This window comes from Megascapheus bottae, unplaced genomic scaffold (assembly GCF_031878675.1).
Source record: "Megascapheus bottae isolate mThoBot1 unplaced genomic scaffold, mThoBot2.hap1 HAP1_SCAFFOLD_43, whole genome shotgun sequence".
Taxonomy (NCBI): Eukaryota; Metazoa; Chordata; class Mammalia; order Rodentia; family Geomyidae; genus Megascapheus; species Megascapheus bottae.
Window position 1 is genome coordinate 1225788 of NW_028327392.1, and position 15889 is coordinate 1241676.

Genomic DNA, 15889 nt, shown 5'->3' on the forward strand with positions numbered 1-15889 from the left:
CAAACAGATTAGTATATGAGGTAATTGTTTTGTCATATGTTTCAGCCTGGTGTTCACAGATGATTTAGTTGGGTTATCCTTTACTTTGCTGAGAGTGGATTGTTAACATCTGTTGTTGAACGGAGCCATCATCTTTGGTTAGCCTCAAGACACTGTTTTAAAGTTTACATAGTTGATTCATTGGTTTGTGCATCAATGTTTATTTACGTCTTCATGGGTGTTTTCCCCTTAGATCATTCCCTTCATTAATATGCAGTGTCCTTCATTATCTCTTTCCACTGGTTTGAATCAGAAGTCTATTTTATGGTGTAACCTCATACAAACCCCACATTCAGCCAGATATGAGCAATGATGTGCATGTTTGGTATTTTTAGGCTATTTGTATAATCTAGCAGTGGATCATTGTTGGAGAATGTTCTGTGTGCAGCTTCTTGAATGTGAGTTTCATGGTCATCTGGTGACATACTCCTTTGAGGCCTATTAGCCCCATTGGCATTATTTGAATTCAGAAATATGTTTGTCCATTTTCTGCAGTGAAATCACTTTTCTAGCAATTATTGGACTGCATAGAAGTCAGCATTACAGGACATCATAAGACATGGAACATCTGTACAAGAATAAAGCTTCTTTAACAGTGGAAGGGCCTACACACTGAGGAGAGTCATTAGATCTAGTGATGCTGGAACTCTTGACTACATAGAGCAGCTGCTTTCTATCTTCACTATGTTACAGCATACCCTTGAGTTTCTTGAGAACACACACACACACACACACACACACACACTTATCTATAATTATATATTTGTGCATCTCTTTCTTCTATGGATATAAGCAAGTAATTGTCAGAAGCCTTGACTGAATTGCCAAATCTAATTTTGCTTTTGTTTTACCAGTCTGGATATCTTTAAATCTATGCTTGAGAGCTGTCCTTAAACTTTATTTTTTCCTATGACTAGTGCTGTAGCATTTGAGCCACAGGGTCACTGCCTACTTTTTTGGAGTAGTTATTTGGGGGTTGGTGTTTCCTAGAGATTCTAGCCAAGGCTCTACCTCTTGTTTCTCAGCACCTCTTGCAGGTTTTCCTGTTTCTGTTGTACTGAGTAGTTGAACCTAGGGATTTGTGCATGCCTGGCAAGCATTCTACCCCTAGGCCACATTCCCGGCCCTGTGCATTTAAATGGAATACCCTGTGATGTAAGGCCAGTGTATGTTCTCTGCAATTCCAGTGACATTTTCTGAGAGGCTGCAGTCCTGCGTGGGTGGGTGACCACGGGTGTCTTGAACCTCATGCCTATGGGATGACCACCATTCATAAGGAGGATTGGATCAAGGTACTCTTATCCCATTGAGTATCCTCCATACTCAACAATGCACTAACGAGGAGTCCACTTATTGAAAAATGAACTGTGATTAAGTTTTACAGGCTCATGGCTTGTCTGTCTTACAAATAAGGTCTTGAGTTCAATGCATAACTGAAAAACCAACAAGCAAACAAACAATCCAAAAATCAACCATCCTGTTCTGCATTGATTCATTTCTTTTCTAAGATGAAAGAAAGAGGCTCAGTGACAGCGGCTTATGCCTGCACTCTAGCTACTCTGGAGTCTGAGATGTGGAGGAAATTCAAAGGCAGCCTATGGAGGAAATTCTGTGAGAGTTAAAGGTCCAAGTATCCACCAAGTGCCATAGGAACGTGTGTCTCATGCTGTATAGTACTAACCTGAGAAAGGAAAGCTGAGGGGACTCTAGCAAATAGAACTTAGCCCCTGGCAATGTCTGTGTTCCCTTTGGATGACTTTCACCTGGCCTTCCCTTTTGAGACCAAGCATATTCCTTATGTTTCATCCTGAGTAGTGTGTCATCACATGTTTACACGAGTGTGGATTAGCCAGAGAGTCAACGAATATGAGTACACATCTCTGAATTTTGGTTGTCATTCATTTAGTACACATGCACATGACTATTGACAAAGCATACTTAACAGCTCTACGCTAAAAAAAAGGCACATGGAATACACAAACATAGGGTCAGGTGAATTACTTAAAAATTATTTACCACACAAACACATAAGCACACACACATGCACACACAGACACACACACTAACACACAGGGAGAGGAGAGCCGTTAATGACCGGGGGATTTAGATATGTCCAGCTCCCCAGACTCTCACTGCCCTGAACCTCCCCATGTCACCTGTGGGGTCCATTGACAGCATCTCCAGAAATGTCCACGGCCAGGCCTGGCCTTGTTTGGACACACGTGAGCCAGGCACCCTCTGTGCTCTTCCATGAGGCCTGAGCCTCTCCCATTTGAGAAAATCGGGCAAACATCTCCTGAACGTCTGCTAGCCACACAAGTGAGCAGTTGGGGGCTTGTGTTGACTGTGGGTGCCGGGATACCAAGGTTCTAAGTTCCACTGTGAAGGAAGTGAGGTCATCCGTGGAGGTCCCTTCAGTTGAGCCCTTCCTTCTGACACACCCTCCCCAGATGACCCCTTTTCTCACCACTTGCTAGTCCTGAGCATGACCTCATCCCTTCAGTGTTTCAGCAACTGTTCAGTACTACTCTCCCCAGGTAGACCTGGGTGCAGCAGCCACACCAACTTAGAAGAGATACAGAAGATCTCTGTGCCTCCTGGTGCCCAGTCCTGTCTCCCTGTAACCACAATTTCCAGTGTACTAAGCTGGGGACTTGTAAGAGATAGAACAGGGCAATGGTTAGGAGAGGAGCCATGTAAGATTCTATGAGATGCCCAGTGGATAGATAGGCCTCAGGGCTAAAGCTCCATCATGTCCCAAGCTGCAAACAGGAAAGCTCTGAGGCTCAGCCCAATATGTTCTGGCTACTGCTAAAGTGTCTCTCAGTGTACAATCACAAGCCCATCCTCATAGGGCCCTGAGCTTCGAGGCCTGGCAAAAGCATGTCTGTCTGATGGAGTTAGGAAAGTTTGATTTCTTTCAAGTGCGTGGCTATCAGCAGTGGGTTAGGAGACACTGTGTTTCAGCTTGGAAAGGTGAATTTAATTATTGAGTTGTTATACTTTGGATATGAGATGTTCCTTTTCTTTTCTATATTGTTTGTTCTTCTACATTATGATTTGTACATCTGTTTGTGAATTTGTCTTTTAATTCCTCTCAGATTAAGAGAGAGAGAGAGAGAGAGAGAGAGAGAGAGAGAGAGAGAGAGAGAGAGAGGAGAAAAAGTGAGAAAGAGGAGAAAGAGAAAAAGAGGAGAAAAAGAGAAAGAGGTGTGTGACAGTAACATGGGTAAAAATTAAAAAATAAACAAAGCATTTACATAAAGTAGGCAAATTCAGCGAAGTCCTTAGTGAAAGTATAGACGGTTGGAGCTTAGGTTCTTAAAGTGGAGTTAACAATTATAAATAGTTCTTCCATTCTATTTTTTGGCTCCCTTGTCAAAATTAGGTGGCCGTAAAGCTGTGGTATAATATCTGGGTCCTCAGTTCTATTCTATTGTTCTTCAGGCCTGTTCTTGTGCCAGTACCAAGCTGTTTTGATAATTATAGCTCTGTAATAGAGTCTAAAGTTTGGTATTCAAATTCCTCCTGCGCTGTTCTTTCTGCTAAGAAGTGTTTTTTCTATATGGGTCTTTTATTATTCCATATGAAATTCTGGATTGCCTCTTCTATTTCTTTAAAGAGTGACATTGGGATATTGATGGGTATTGCGTTGAATTTGCAGATAGCCCTTGGCAAGATGGTCATTTTCATGATGTTGATTCTTCCAGTCCAGGAGCATGGAGGCTTTTCCATTTCCTTAGTTCTGCTTTAATTTCCTTTTTCAGGGTTTTAACCTTTTCATCGAAAAGGTCCTTTACAATCTTAGTTAAGCTAATTCTTAGGTACTTCATTTTCTTTGAGGCTCTTGTGAAAGGAGTTGCTTTCCTGATTGTTGCCTCATTCCCCTCACTGTTGCTCTGTGTGTGTGTGTGTGCATTTCACACATTTTATTGTTTTTCTCCCACACAGAGTTAGAGACTTAAACCTGTGTGCAATTTCCTTGGTAGCTTTCTTTGCTTATTTGAATATTAATCTTTCCCTTCCATAAAAGCACATGACTTTTTTCCATATATTTTTATTGTAATTAATAGAAGGGTTACATTATATTCACCAGATAGAAGGTACATTACTTCACATACATTGATTCCCTTTCTCATGTCTTGGTCCCCATTTCCCTCCCCCTACCCCGACCCTCATCTAGCTTTCCCCCCTTCCCTATCCAATTTCAAATAACCAAATAAGAATATATACAATATATCAGATACCAAGGTGAAATACTGTAACAATATGAGATAACCAGGGGACAGCAAAAGAGATGAGAGATAACATAGGGCATTAAGGACAACAATCACTCATTTTATGGCTTCTCTTTCTATATTATGGAGGTTCTTTCATTTATTGTCATCCTCTATGGCCTTATGTATCTTGATTTGTTCTATTGTAAATCTCTGCTAGGAGAGCCCAAGGTTTCTACTGATTATGATAAATGAGGGAATCCATTGAGCTTATGTTCTGTTGAGTGTGGCTTACTTCACTTAATATGATTTTTTGTAAGTCTTTCCATTTCCTTACAAATAACACCTTAGTTTTAAACCTATTCTGTTTACCTATCTGTTTTGGTAGTAGCATTATTCCGTTTTAGCCATTATATATGAAAACATTTTAGTCCAATGAGTAATCAGTCATGTATAATGTCCTTAATATGTTCGTCCTTTTTTCACTTTTCTTTTTCTTTTGTTTGTGCTAGTACTAGGGGTGAACTCAGGGCCTGGGTGCTGTCCTTTTCCCCCTCAAAGTTGGAATTCTACCATTTGAGGCATACCTTCAGTTTGGGCTTTTTGCTTGTGAATTGGAGATAAGAGTCTCACTGACTTTCTGACGTGGGCTGGCTTTAAATCATGATTCTCAGATCACAGCCTCCTGAGTAGCTAAGATCTTGCAGGTGAGCCACCAGCACCCAGCTGCTTGTTAACATGAGGAGAAAAGGGATTATTCTTGAATCATTACTACATATATGTGTGGTAGCCAAGGCAAGGGCTAATCCTGGTCAGTGAAGCCAACCACATGGGACATATTACAGGTTGTGTAAAACATGACAGAACACGCAACTTCAGTTGTGGAAACATGGTCACAGGCTGGGCTGAGGTGGAGGGCAGCAGATGTCTGCGTGTTTCCATGAACTCAGGCATGGAGTGACTTGAGATGTTTACTGTGATTCAGTGTTCCCACGTTAAATCATGCTCTGTCAGTCACTACAGAAACAGTTTTAATCAGTTACCCATTTTGAACCACAGTGAACTAAGAACCAAAGGACTAAATTTGGGTCTGACTTTTTTTCCCTAGGTTGAGTGCACCCTCCTGTCTGAAATGGATTTTTATTAGCAATTGTTGTTTTGCATGTTTTTCTTGACAAGTGGTTTTAAAATTGTGTGTGTGTGTGTGTGTGTGTGTGTGTGTGTGTGTGTGTGTGTTCCTGTGCCAGAACTGTGACTTGGGTTGAGGGCTTGGGCATTGTCCTTGAGATTTTTTTGTTGTTGTTGTTGTTATTGTTGTTGTTGATGTTGTTGGACATGGGGCTTGAACTCTGGGCCTGGGCGATGTCCTTGAGCTCTTCAGCTCAAGGCTATCAAGCTACTCCTTGAGCCACAGCTCCACTTCTGGTGGTTAATCGGACATAAGTGTCTCATGGACTTTTTAGTGCCTGGATTGGCTTTGAACCAGGATCCTCAGATCTCAACCTCCTCAGTAGCTAGGATTACAGACATGAGCCATCACCCCAGCTCCCTAGGCTTTTTTGCTCTAGGCTAGTGCTCTACCACTTAACCACAGTGTCACTTCTTTTTTTTTGGTGGTTAATTGAGGATAGGAGTCTCAGGGACTTTCTTGACTGGGCTGGCTTGGAACCTTGATCCTCAGACCTTTTCTACTTTTGCAGTGAATAGTGACAGATTGCTCTGTAACATGACACTGGATGAAGTTTCTGTGTGTCTGATGTGGAGGACAGAAGGACCAAAGGAAGGAAACATACCTTTGCTCTGTGTACCTCTTAGAGATAAATGTGAGGAAACAAAGTTGGCAAGTGGTGTCTGAAGAGTCAAAACTATTAGTTCAAGAAAGCAGAAATACCAGTATTTTTTGCTCTTTCAAATCAGCAACAAAATAAAATACACTGCTATCTGACCTGAATCTCAGTCAGATGCCATGGTTTCTGCCTATAATCCCCACGACTCAAGAGGCTGGGGTGTGAAGAGGACCACTTCAAACAAGCTTAGGAAGAAAACTCCACAAAATTTATAGCTAGAATTAACCCGCTAACACTGAAAGTGAGAAACAAAGATCAACAAAATAGTTGATAAGTCGGGAAAATAATAGTGTCTTACCACAATTGCATGGCACATATGGTAGTGAGGTATGGAACCTGTGTCTTCGTGCATGCTCGGCAAGCACTCTACCACTAGGCCACAATCTGGCCCATTCCTAGTAACTTTTTTTGCATATTCTTTTATCCTGGTTTATTTTCTTAATTTGGGATTGAGTATCTAATTTTTAAACAAAGTAAATTTTTTAAAAAAATTATTGTTGGGGTAATGTATAGAGGGGTTACAGTTACATTCATCAGGTAGTGGGTGCATTCCTTCTCACACATTGATAGTCCTTCTTATGTTTTTGTCCCTGTTTTCCACCCCCTCTCATCAAGGTACATATTAAAAAGACAAACTTTAGATCATTGCTGAAGATAATTTTCTAGCAAGGCAAATTTTTTTCCCTCTCATATGAGAAAATGGAGCTGTGTGGTTCTGTTTTTGGAATACTTTTCAACTTCATTCCCTTTTTCTCAAAGTTTTATGCAATGGTAGCTTGGTAATTTTAGATTTCATTGTATATTGTTGGATTTACTTTTAACCTCCCTCAACATACACAATAACTTTAGAGTAAACCTCTGTGTTGAGTTTCATGTTGGGATAAATGTCAATCAATAAATGTAGTGCCATTGGTTTGTCTAATCAAATTGGTCAATGACAGTGAGGTCAACAAGAGTTCTTTTTTTTTTCCTTTTTTGCTTAAAGGTTTTATTGCTAATTCCATGGAGGTAAGAAATCTGAAGACAGTAACCATCCAAACAGAAGGCTAAAGTTATTGGACAACTCTTGAAACTTTACAAGTTTCGTCTCTGTGGTCAATGACTTCTTAAAAGTGATGTCTAAAAGCTCTGTGGGTACCCACCCCCCTGATCCAATACAATTATTTCTTATAAAACAATCTATGGGGGGGGGAAGCAATGCATATTTTGCTTCTGAAGTTAGCCTCAAGGGCAGTCTGTCTTCTGAACAGGAACTTCTGTCAGGGCTTGAAGTCTGCTGACATGTACTCAATGACAGAACAAACCAAGGAACAATAATAATAATAATAATAAAATGTTCCCTGCCCAGAATATAAACAAAATAGTGTAAGAGCGGGTTATTGGCTCCAGGTTAAGGAACAGCCCCGGTACCCGCTTTCAGGTAAGGGCCTCAATCTCTCTGTGCAAACTTCAATCAAGCCCAAGGTCCCACCGGGTCCTTCAGTTTGAGGGTCCACCTTGCACCTCCCCTCGGGAGACTGGATGGCCAGCTGCCTGCCGGCGAGGCACGTGGCTGTTCTTTGGTAACCCCTGGCGGAGCCCAGGCAGCCTCGTAGTCTGTGGTGCGGCGCTGTACCAGGGCAGGCATATGCTGCACATAAGCGGCCATGAGGCGGTGGTTGGAAGGGATGAGCTTCCCGGCACAGCTGTGCAGACAGGCCCCCCTCCTCAGCGTCCAGGGCTCGGGGTGTAGGCTGGGCACTCAGCGCTGGAAGCAGAGCTCGGTCATCTGGTGGTAGACGAACAGGAAGCCTCGCAAGTTTCTCAGCTGCTGTTGAGCTGATCCATGGCGCTGAGGACGCACGGCCGCGTCACTTCCCATACCCGGAGTGAATTTCCTATTGCATTAAGCAGAGGCTTTCTAGAGCACTGCATGTGCTGAGACAGCTATGCTCACTCTGCCCCAGGTAGAAAAGATCCTCCCCACTGCCTGCATGTACTTCTTAGTATGCTTCTAATAACGGTTTTTATGAGAGAATTTATTAATGTTGATTTTTACATCATATTTTAAATGACACGTTTAACAAACAAGTGTTCAAGGAGTCTAATAACTTTTAAGGTAAGACCTCTCATTGCAATTTAATTTTATTTTGGGGTAGCTCATTGGAATCTTTTTTTTTTTTTTTTTTGTCAGTCATGGGGCTTGAACTCTGGCGCCTGGGCACTGTCCCTGAGATTTTCAGCTCAAGCCTATCACTCTACTACTTGAGTCACAGTGCCACTTCTGGTGGTTGATTGAAGATGAGAGTCTCACGGACTTTAGTGCCTGGGCTGGCTTTAAACCACGATCCTCAGATCTCAGCCTCTGAGTAGCTAGGATTACGGGTGTGAGCCACCAACACCCCGAAGTTCATTGGCATCTGATTTTTTCTTCATTTCCTTTTCTATTTTCAGCCACCTGTTCTGTTTTTCTAATTAACCCCAACACAGTAAAAAAAAAAGCCATGATTCTGAGAGAGGGGGGGGGGAGGGAGACAGAGGGAGAGAGACGGGGGGGGAGGGAGGGGAATAGAAGAAGTGCCACGTATGCTAGAATTTTACCTAAGGGAAACACATACTTAGGGTAGGGTTTCTATGTATTTTTTGGTTCCATTTGTAGATATAATAGTGATAATTTGAGTATTCATTTCTTTCCTTCATGATGAATCAAATGTTTCACTTGTAATACGCAATTTGACTATACGGAAGTAGAAGCTTATTCAAATGAAGGCAGAAAGATCCAGAAAGGGGGATTCAAAGTCACTGGCTTTAGGAGGTTTTCTCCGCCACAGAAGGATGGCTAAAGAGCCTGTGAAGTTGGCAGGACTGGATGTGTTCTAAACTATGTGTGCAGGGTTGTGGAGTCCTTGAGTGTGTTTTCATGACAATTGTTGTCCTGGACTTCTTCAGTTCAATCAATGGCCTCTCACCTCTAGGCTTTTCAGCACAGGGTTGAGAATTCCCTCCAGTTAGCAAGAGGCATCAGGATGGTTTTGAGAAATTACTGAAACTCAGACTCCTGGATTCAAGACTATCTTTTCATCCCTTCAGATGGTAAAATGCTAAGTGAGACTTACAAAGGAAGACTTCTCAGTCATCACATTATTTGTGATGGTAGAAACTCCGGACAAACCTGCACAGTTGGACATTTAAGGATGATTTCATGGGATTTGGGAGCAGTCAGAACTGGAGACCAGCTGGTGCAGAGCTGTCCCCCAATATGCCCTGGCCTGGCTCCCATTAAGAATTTGAAAAGAGATTATTAGAAAATTAGCTCACCACATCTGTCTGCTGTTTATTGTTGTAGCTAATGCCAGGACAGCAAGAAAGCCCTGGCGCCATGTAGTTACCTTTTAGAAAAAAGAGATACCACAGTTGTCCCACAAGCCTATTTTTTTAATGTGCCGCTATTGGGCCTTGAACACAGGGGTGCATGTTTTCACTTGAGTTTTTCCACTTAGGGTTGGTGTTCTACCACTTGAGCAATAACTCCAATCCCTCCCATCAGTCTTATGAGGTTGGAATGCAATCTCAAACAAATCTTACATTTTTTCAAATGCATGTGGAAGTGATGGTTAATATTATTCAAATTCATCTAAGAGCATTATTGAGCTCTTTGCCTCTTTTTGTCAGGAGAGATATGTGAAATATTTTGACATGATAAAGGAGTCAAGCCTGTTCAAGGAGAAGGGAAACATTTCACTGGACTGTATAACCTTCCTCGGGGTAGCCTCCTGACATCCTTACTCAGGAACCAAGAATGATTCAGGAGATCTGATTTAGCTAAATTCTAGAACTGTATTTCCTGATGGCTTGCCACATCTGGGAATTCAATTTTTAACAGAGTAATGGTGATTGTTTGGAACTGTGTAGTCTGTTTTAGTGAGGGTAGTAGTATGATGGGAGTAAAATCATTCACCCTATTAACAATGATTCTCTTCCTCCTCACTTCCCCTGTTGAGTGAGAAGGGGAGCAGGTGGCTAATTTTGCTTATCAGCAGGGAATCCTCTGTTCAATATTTTAAAAGCTCTCCTAATGTGGTCAAATAATTTTCATCCAAGAGAGGGAGAGAGAGGACTGTATTTTCAAGCTGCTTTGGAACTCCTGGGATGATGAATGTATAAATGCACTAGCAAGAGTGCTGGTGGTTACTCTGCATGTTTGATAAACACAATCACTGCCTTCCAAGGTCTGGGACACCAGCTCAACAACTTTGCAGGACCTCCAGCCCGCGGCAACCCCAGGAGTGACCACCGGAGGGCAGCAGAGCCCGCGGGAGCCACAGGAGCCAGGCAGGGCCATCCATGGGCTTTGGGGGGGGCATCTCTGCTCTCATCTTGGGCCTCAGTGGCAATTCTTTTCTGTGCCATGAATTCCTGCCCCCTCATTTCCAGGGCTCCCCCATCCTCCCAAGGTGACTTTGGGGCTCGGCAATGCTGGCTGCCACAGAGGTCACCAGGACCTAGGCTTCCTTGCATTTCCCCTGGTCTTTAGAGGAAAAAGGATGGATTTGTGGGGACCATAAAAAGCACGGCCCACGTGGGGACAGAGTCGTGGTGTTTTGCCCTTGGATTCCTCTTCCCAGCCTTCCCCAAGCAGAAGATTCTGGAGCTGCCACAGACTGCAAGTAACTATTGATTCTTGGGAGACCCTGGATTTCCTCAGTGTCAACCTGACTGCAAAGGAAAAAAACAAGAACAAAAACCTCAAGTTTTGGCTAAATTCTGCGGCTGAATTTCCAAGTGCTCAGGAAGTGAAATCCTTGAATATTTCCAAGATGTCAGTTTCCCAAACATGTCTCCTGCCCCTGCCTCCTATAGGGAAAAACCTTTACTATGACTCTGTGTGTGTGTGTGTGTGTGTGTGTGTGTGTGTGTGTGTGTGGTTTCCCTGGCCTAATGTACTTAGCTTTAACATAATCCAATTTGTCAAATATTTCTTTTTCTTTTTTTCATATATTTATTGCAATTAATAAAAGAGTTACATTATATTCACCAGATAGAAGGTGCATTACTTCACAGACATGGATACCCTTTCTCATGTCTTGGTCTCTATTTCACTACACCCACCCCCATTCCTTCTTTTTTTAATGGTTGTTATTTTTGTGTTGCTTAAGAAGTTTGGGCCTACTGTCAGGCCACAAAGATGGTTTGAGTTTATTCAAAGAGCCTGATTATCTTAATACTTCATTCCTGGACTAGGGTTTAAACTCAGGGCTAGAGCTTTCATTTGGCATTCAAAAATTTTATTATTATTATTATTAAGGTGATGGGCAGAGGGGTATCTCACTGTGTGTGTGTGTGTGTGTGTGTGTGTGTGTGTGTGTGTGTGTGTGTGTGTGTGTCTGTGCATGCGTATGCTGGTAGTGGAGCTTCATTTCAGGGCCTTGGCATGTCCATTAGCATTTTTGCTTACGGCTGTGTAGCAAGCATAGTAATGATACAGATGAGCTGAGATGCATAAAGGTTTTATTTCTCCAGCGCTGGTTCCATAGTATATTATTCTATTACCCTCCAGTAGGCGGCGCACCTCACCCACCCAATGCAAGGCTACCCAGCCTCCTCCTACCTGCCTGTCCCAGCCAGGGCCACTCACTTGGTTCCACAGGTTGGCCTGCTACCACTTGATCCACAGCTTCACTTCTGGGTTTTTGCTGGTTAACAGGAGATAAGAGTTTTATGGACTTTTCTGCGTGGGCTGACTCTGACCTTGAATCCTCAGATCTCAGGCTCCTGAGTAGTTTAGGATGAGAGGCAGGAGCCATTGGTGCCCAGCTCAGAATTTATTACTTTGGAGTAGTTTTAAGTTCACAGTAAAATTGAAAGAAAATGACAGATACTTCCCACGGACCCTCTGTCCCTACACAGGCCCAGCCTCCCCCACAACCAACATCCCCTACAGAGGGGTACACTGTGACAATCAGTGACACACACCTCCCACTGGCACACATGTTTCCAGAGACTGCAGAGTGTGGCTTATTTGCCCTGTTGTGTCATATGTGCACTGTGGTCCTGGGCCCAGGCACAATGTCGTGTGTCAGTCGCGTTATGTTTATCAGGAGTAATGCCAATGTTATACAATCCTTTTCTCCAATATAGATTTAAAGCCTATCAATGATTTATGCAAAGTTCTATATGGCTCAGTTGCATTGGTCTGAAACTCCCTTCCTTTATGACAATATCATATTTTACATGAATGAGTTGTCCATGTAGCTGTTGAATTCTTTATGTATTGTATTGGTCAATGGTTGATCTGTGCAAATATCAACAGTTGAATTACAAAAGCTAGGCTTTTCCTATTCATTTTCAAAATTACCCCTATTTTTCTTGGCATAAACACTCAAATTTGATTCCTAGATTAATTTTGTCTTTTCCTTTATTGGTGTTGTTCTGTATGGGATTTCTAAAGCGCTGCATCCCATGAATATTATATAAACTAGATTTTAGTAGTTCTGCAAGGTCAAGTTTAGCCTTCTAGCTAGGTGCTAGAATCTCAGGCTAGTCTAAGCTACTCAGGAGACAGATATCCAGAGCACAACATGTCAGGGATAACCCAAACAACAACAAAACTCCACTAGATTCCATTTCCATGATAACCAGTAGAAAGCTGGGCTACCCAGGCACTGTTGAGTCAGGGTTGTAATCTTAGCTACTCAGGAGATTGAGGTCTGAGGATTACAGTCCAAAACCTGCACAGACAGAAAATTCTATGAGACTCTTATCACCCATTAACCAACCAAATATTGGAAACAGAGGTATGAATCAAGTAGTAGAGCTTTAGCCTGAGGGAAAAAAAAGCCAATTGAGAACTTGAGTGAGGCCCTGAGTTCAAGCCTTAGTACTGGCACAACAACCATAAACCAACAAAAGAAATCAGGGCTGGGAGTTGTAGCTCAAGTGGTAGAGAGCCAGCCTAGCAAGTCTAGCAGTCTCAAAGCCCTGAATTCATTCCTCCTACTAATACTGGGGTTGGAGGGTGGTGGAGGGGAAGAAAAAGAAGCCAAAGCCCAAACAAACTTTCAGTGACTTTGTTAGCATACCAGTCTGAATTACCCTAAGCAGGAAAGCAAATTCCTTCTTCCCCACTTGGCTTTTCCAAGCCCCATTAGTCTTTGGAAGCCTGCTTGGATGGTGGGGCTGTCCCCAGAGCTTTCCAGCTGTGTCATGCCACAGTTTTAATCTCACAACATCTGGCTGCTTTAATCTCAGAATACACCCAGGCCTCGAGGCCCGTTAGGATCTGAGGCACCTGCACTGGCCTTTTCCCAGTCCTCTCCAAAGGGCACTCACCATTCAGGAGGCCTCACATCCTGGCAGGGCCTGGCTCTTACACATGCCAGGGTCTTTCCCCTCAGTTTGACCTCCCTGTGTGTCACACTCTACCATGGTCTTCCTGCTTTCATTATCACTGGAAAAAACGTCGGATTAATCAGCCTTTTTCCTTGCATCTGGCTAAAGAATTCAGGCAGGATGGAAACTACGCAGTGAAAGTTCACCAGGAAAGAAATACACTTTCAGGAGATTGAAAGCAAGCCATGTCAGGGTGTGAATGAGGGTTATTTTTACCCCAATATACCTTTTACTCACCTGAAAGTGGCTTAAGTCCATCTGCAGGCCCAGCACAGTGGGCAGAGTCACTGTCCCAAGATGAGGGAGGTTTAGGGAATTGCATTTGACTTTTTGGGCTTGGTTTAGTGGCTTAAATCGTGTTAATTAAATCTGTTGTTTTAAGAATTTTTGCTTGAGTAACCATTAAGCTGGAATGAAGCTTGCCAATTAACAATCCTTAGGTGGGTGGAGGGCTAAAAAATCCATCTCATGACAAAACTGCTGGGCTACTTTGGCTGGATAGAAATTGCAGACTATAGTTTTCTCTCTGAAAGCTTGGGGGTACCATCGCCCCTCGACGTGCCTGCATTGCACCATCATTCATGTCTAACTGTTACTTATCATTCTTGCATTTCTCTTATTGGTCCATTCCTCTGCAACCTGCAATCACTTGGAGTGGCTTTGGTTCAGTGGGCCCGCTGAACTCTGATTCTTCTCCTAGATTGTAAGCTCAAACAAGCTAGACTCAGAACAATATCTTAATTTCAAAATCTAAGCTAGTGCTCCTCATATAGAAAGTGCTTTGCCAATTTCTTTTAAGTGTTAATTTTTTTTGTGCCAGTCTTGGAGCATGAACTCAGGGGTTGGGTGCTGTCCTTAATCTTTTTTTTTTATTGCGATTAATAGAAGGGTTACATTATATTCACCAGATAGAAGGTACATAACTTCACAAACATTGATACCCTTTCTTACTTTCTTATGACATGGTCCCCATTTCCCTCTCACCCTCCCCCCGCTTATCTTGATTTCCCCCCTTCCTATCCAATTTCAAATAACCAATTAAGCATATGTAAAATATATCAGATAACAAGATGAAATATTGTAACAATATGAGATAACCAAGGGATGGCAAAAGAGATAAGAAATAACATAGTACATTAAGGACAACAGTCACTCATTGTATGGCTTTTGTTTCCTTCTCCTGGAGATGCTTACTTTTAGTGTCATACTCTTTGGCATAATGTCTCTAGATTTTTTTCTATTTTAAATTTCTGCTAGGAGAGCCCAAGGTTTCTACTGATTATGACAAATGAGGGAGACTATTGGGCCTATGTTCCTTGGAGTCTGGCGTACTTCACTTAATATGATTTTTTCTAAGTCTTTCCATTTCCTTACAAATGAGGCGATGTCTTTCTTTCTGACAGCAACAGAGATTTCCATTGTGTATAAATACCACATCTTGTTGATCCACTCATCAACTGAGGGACATCTACCTTGGTTCCATGTCTTTGCTATGGTGAATAGTGTTGCAATGAGCATCGTTGTGCTAGTCATCTCTCATGGAACAGGAGAATGGGGTTGTAAATGCTAATGAAGCTAGAGGACAACTAAGCAGTAGGCCACCTACCTCATCTAGATGATTCATTGCATTGCTCCTGGGATTTCTGCACCTGGCTCTGCCTTCTGCTGGCTTGCAGCACAGTGTCCTCTCACTGCCCTCACGTTAAGTGTTAGACTACACTGGGTCCTTGCAAGTCAATGCTTGGAGCACCTGAGATCCTGATCAGAGGCCACTGGTGACCAATACCTGTTCTGCAAGGGATGAAGTGATTCCTGGCTTCATTTTACTATTTGTGGTTCTCCAGTAAAGTGGAACGGCTGAGAAGCAGGCCACGGGACAGCTGACCTGAGGTGTTGCCAGCACCAAATGACAGTTTTCTAGAGAGGATAGTGGTAATGCTTCATCTGGAAAGTTCTCAGCTGAATTTCAGCTGAACAGATGCCAAAGGCCAGCCAGTTTCTGGATGCCCTCTGGGGAAAGGGCAGCCAGTAAAATTATGAAGACAAGAGAGGGCATGAATGAGCACAAACAAGAGTAAGCAATTTCCACGAAGTCAGGGGGATGCCAGGAGAATGGAAAAAAATGGTGTTGGGGGCAGCAGGTATGGAACTGAGTCTCAGAGGCTTTCCTTGCCCTTGGCTGGCTTCGAACTGCAGTCCTCATATCACAGCTTCCTGATTAGCTAGGATTACAGGTGTGAGCCACTGGTGCCTGCCTTACTTTGTATTGTCTATTAAATGCTTTAAGTGGCTTTTCTCATGTCTTTATTTTTCCCAATTCATGCATGTTTGGCTCTGTTTATCTCATATCCTCTACTAAGGTGTCATTGATATGTTGGTCAAAGGGAGTAATAAAGACAGACGATAGGGTTTTTTTTG

The 15889-nt window shown here is 42.7% G+C and overlaps 1 pseudogene; it reads right to left on the reverse strand.

Annotated features, from left to right (window-relative positions):
- Positions 1-7556: 7556 nt before the first annotated feature.
- Positions 7557-7964, reverse strand: LOC150039965 (mitochondrial import inner membrane translocase subunit Tim10 B pseudogene; annotated as a pseudogene).
- Between the last annotated feature and the right edge of the window lie 7925 nt (positions 7965-15889).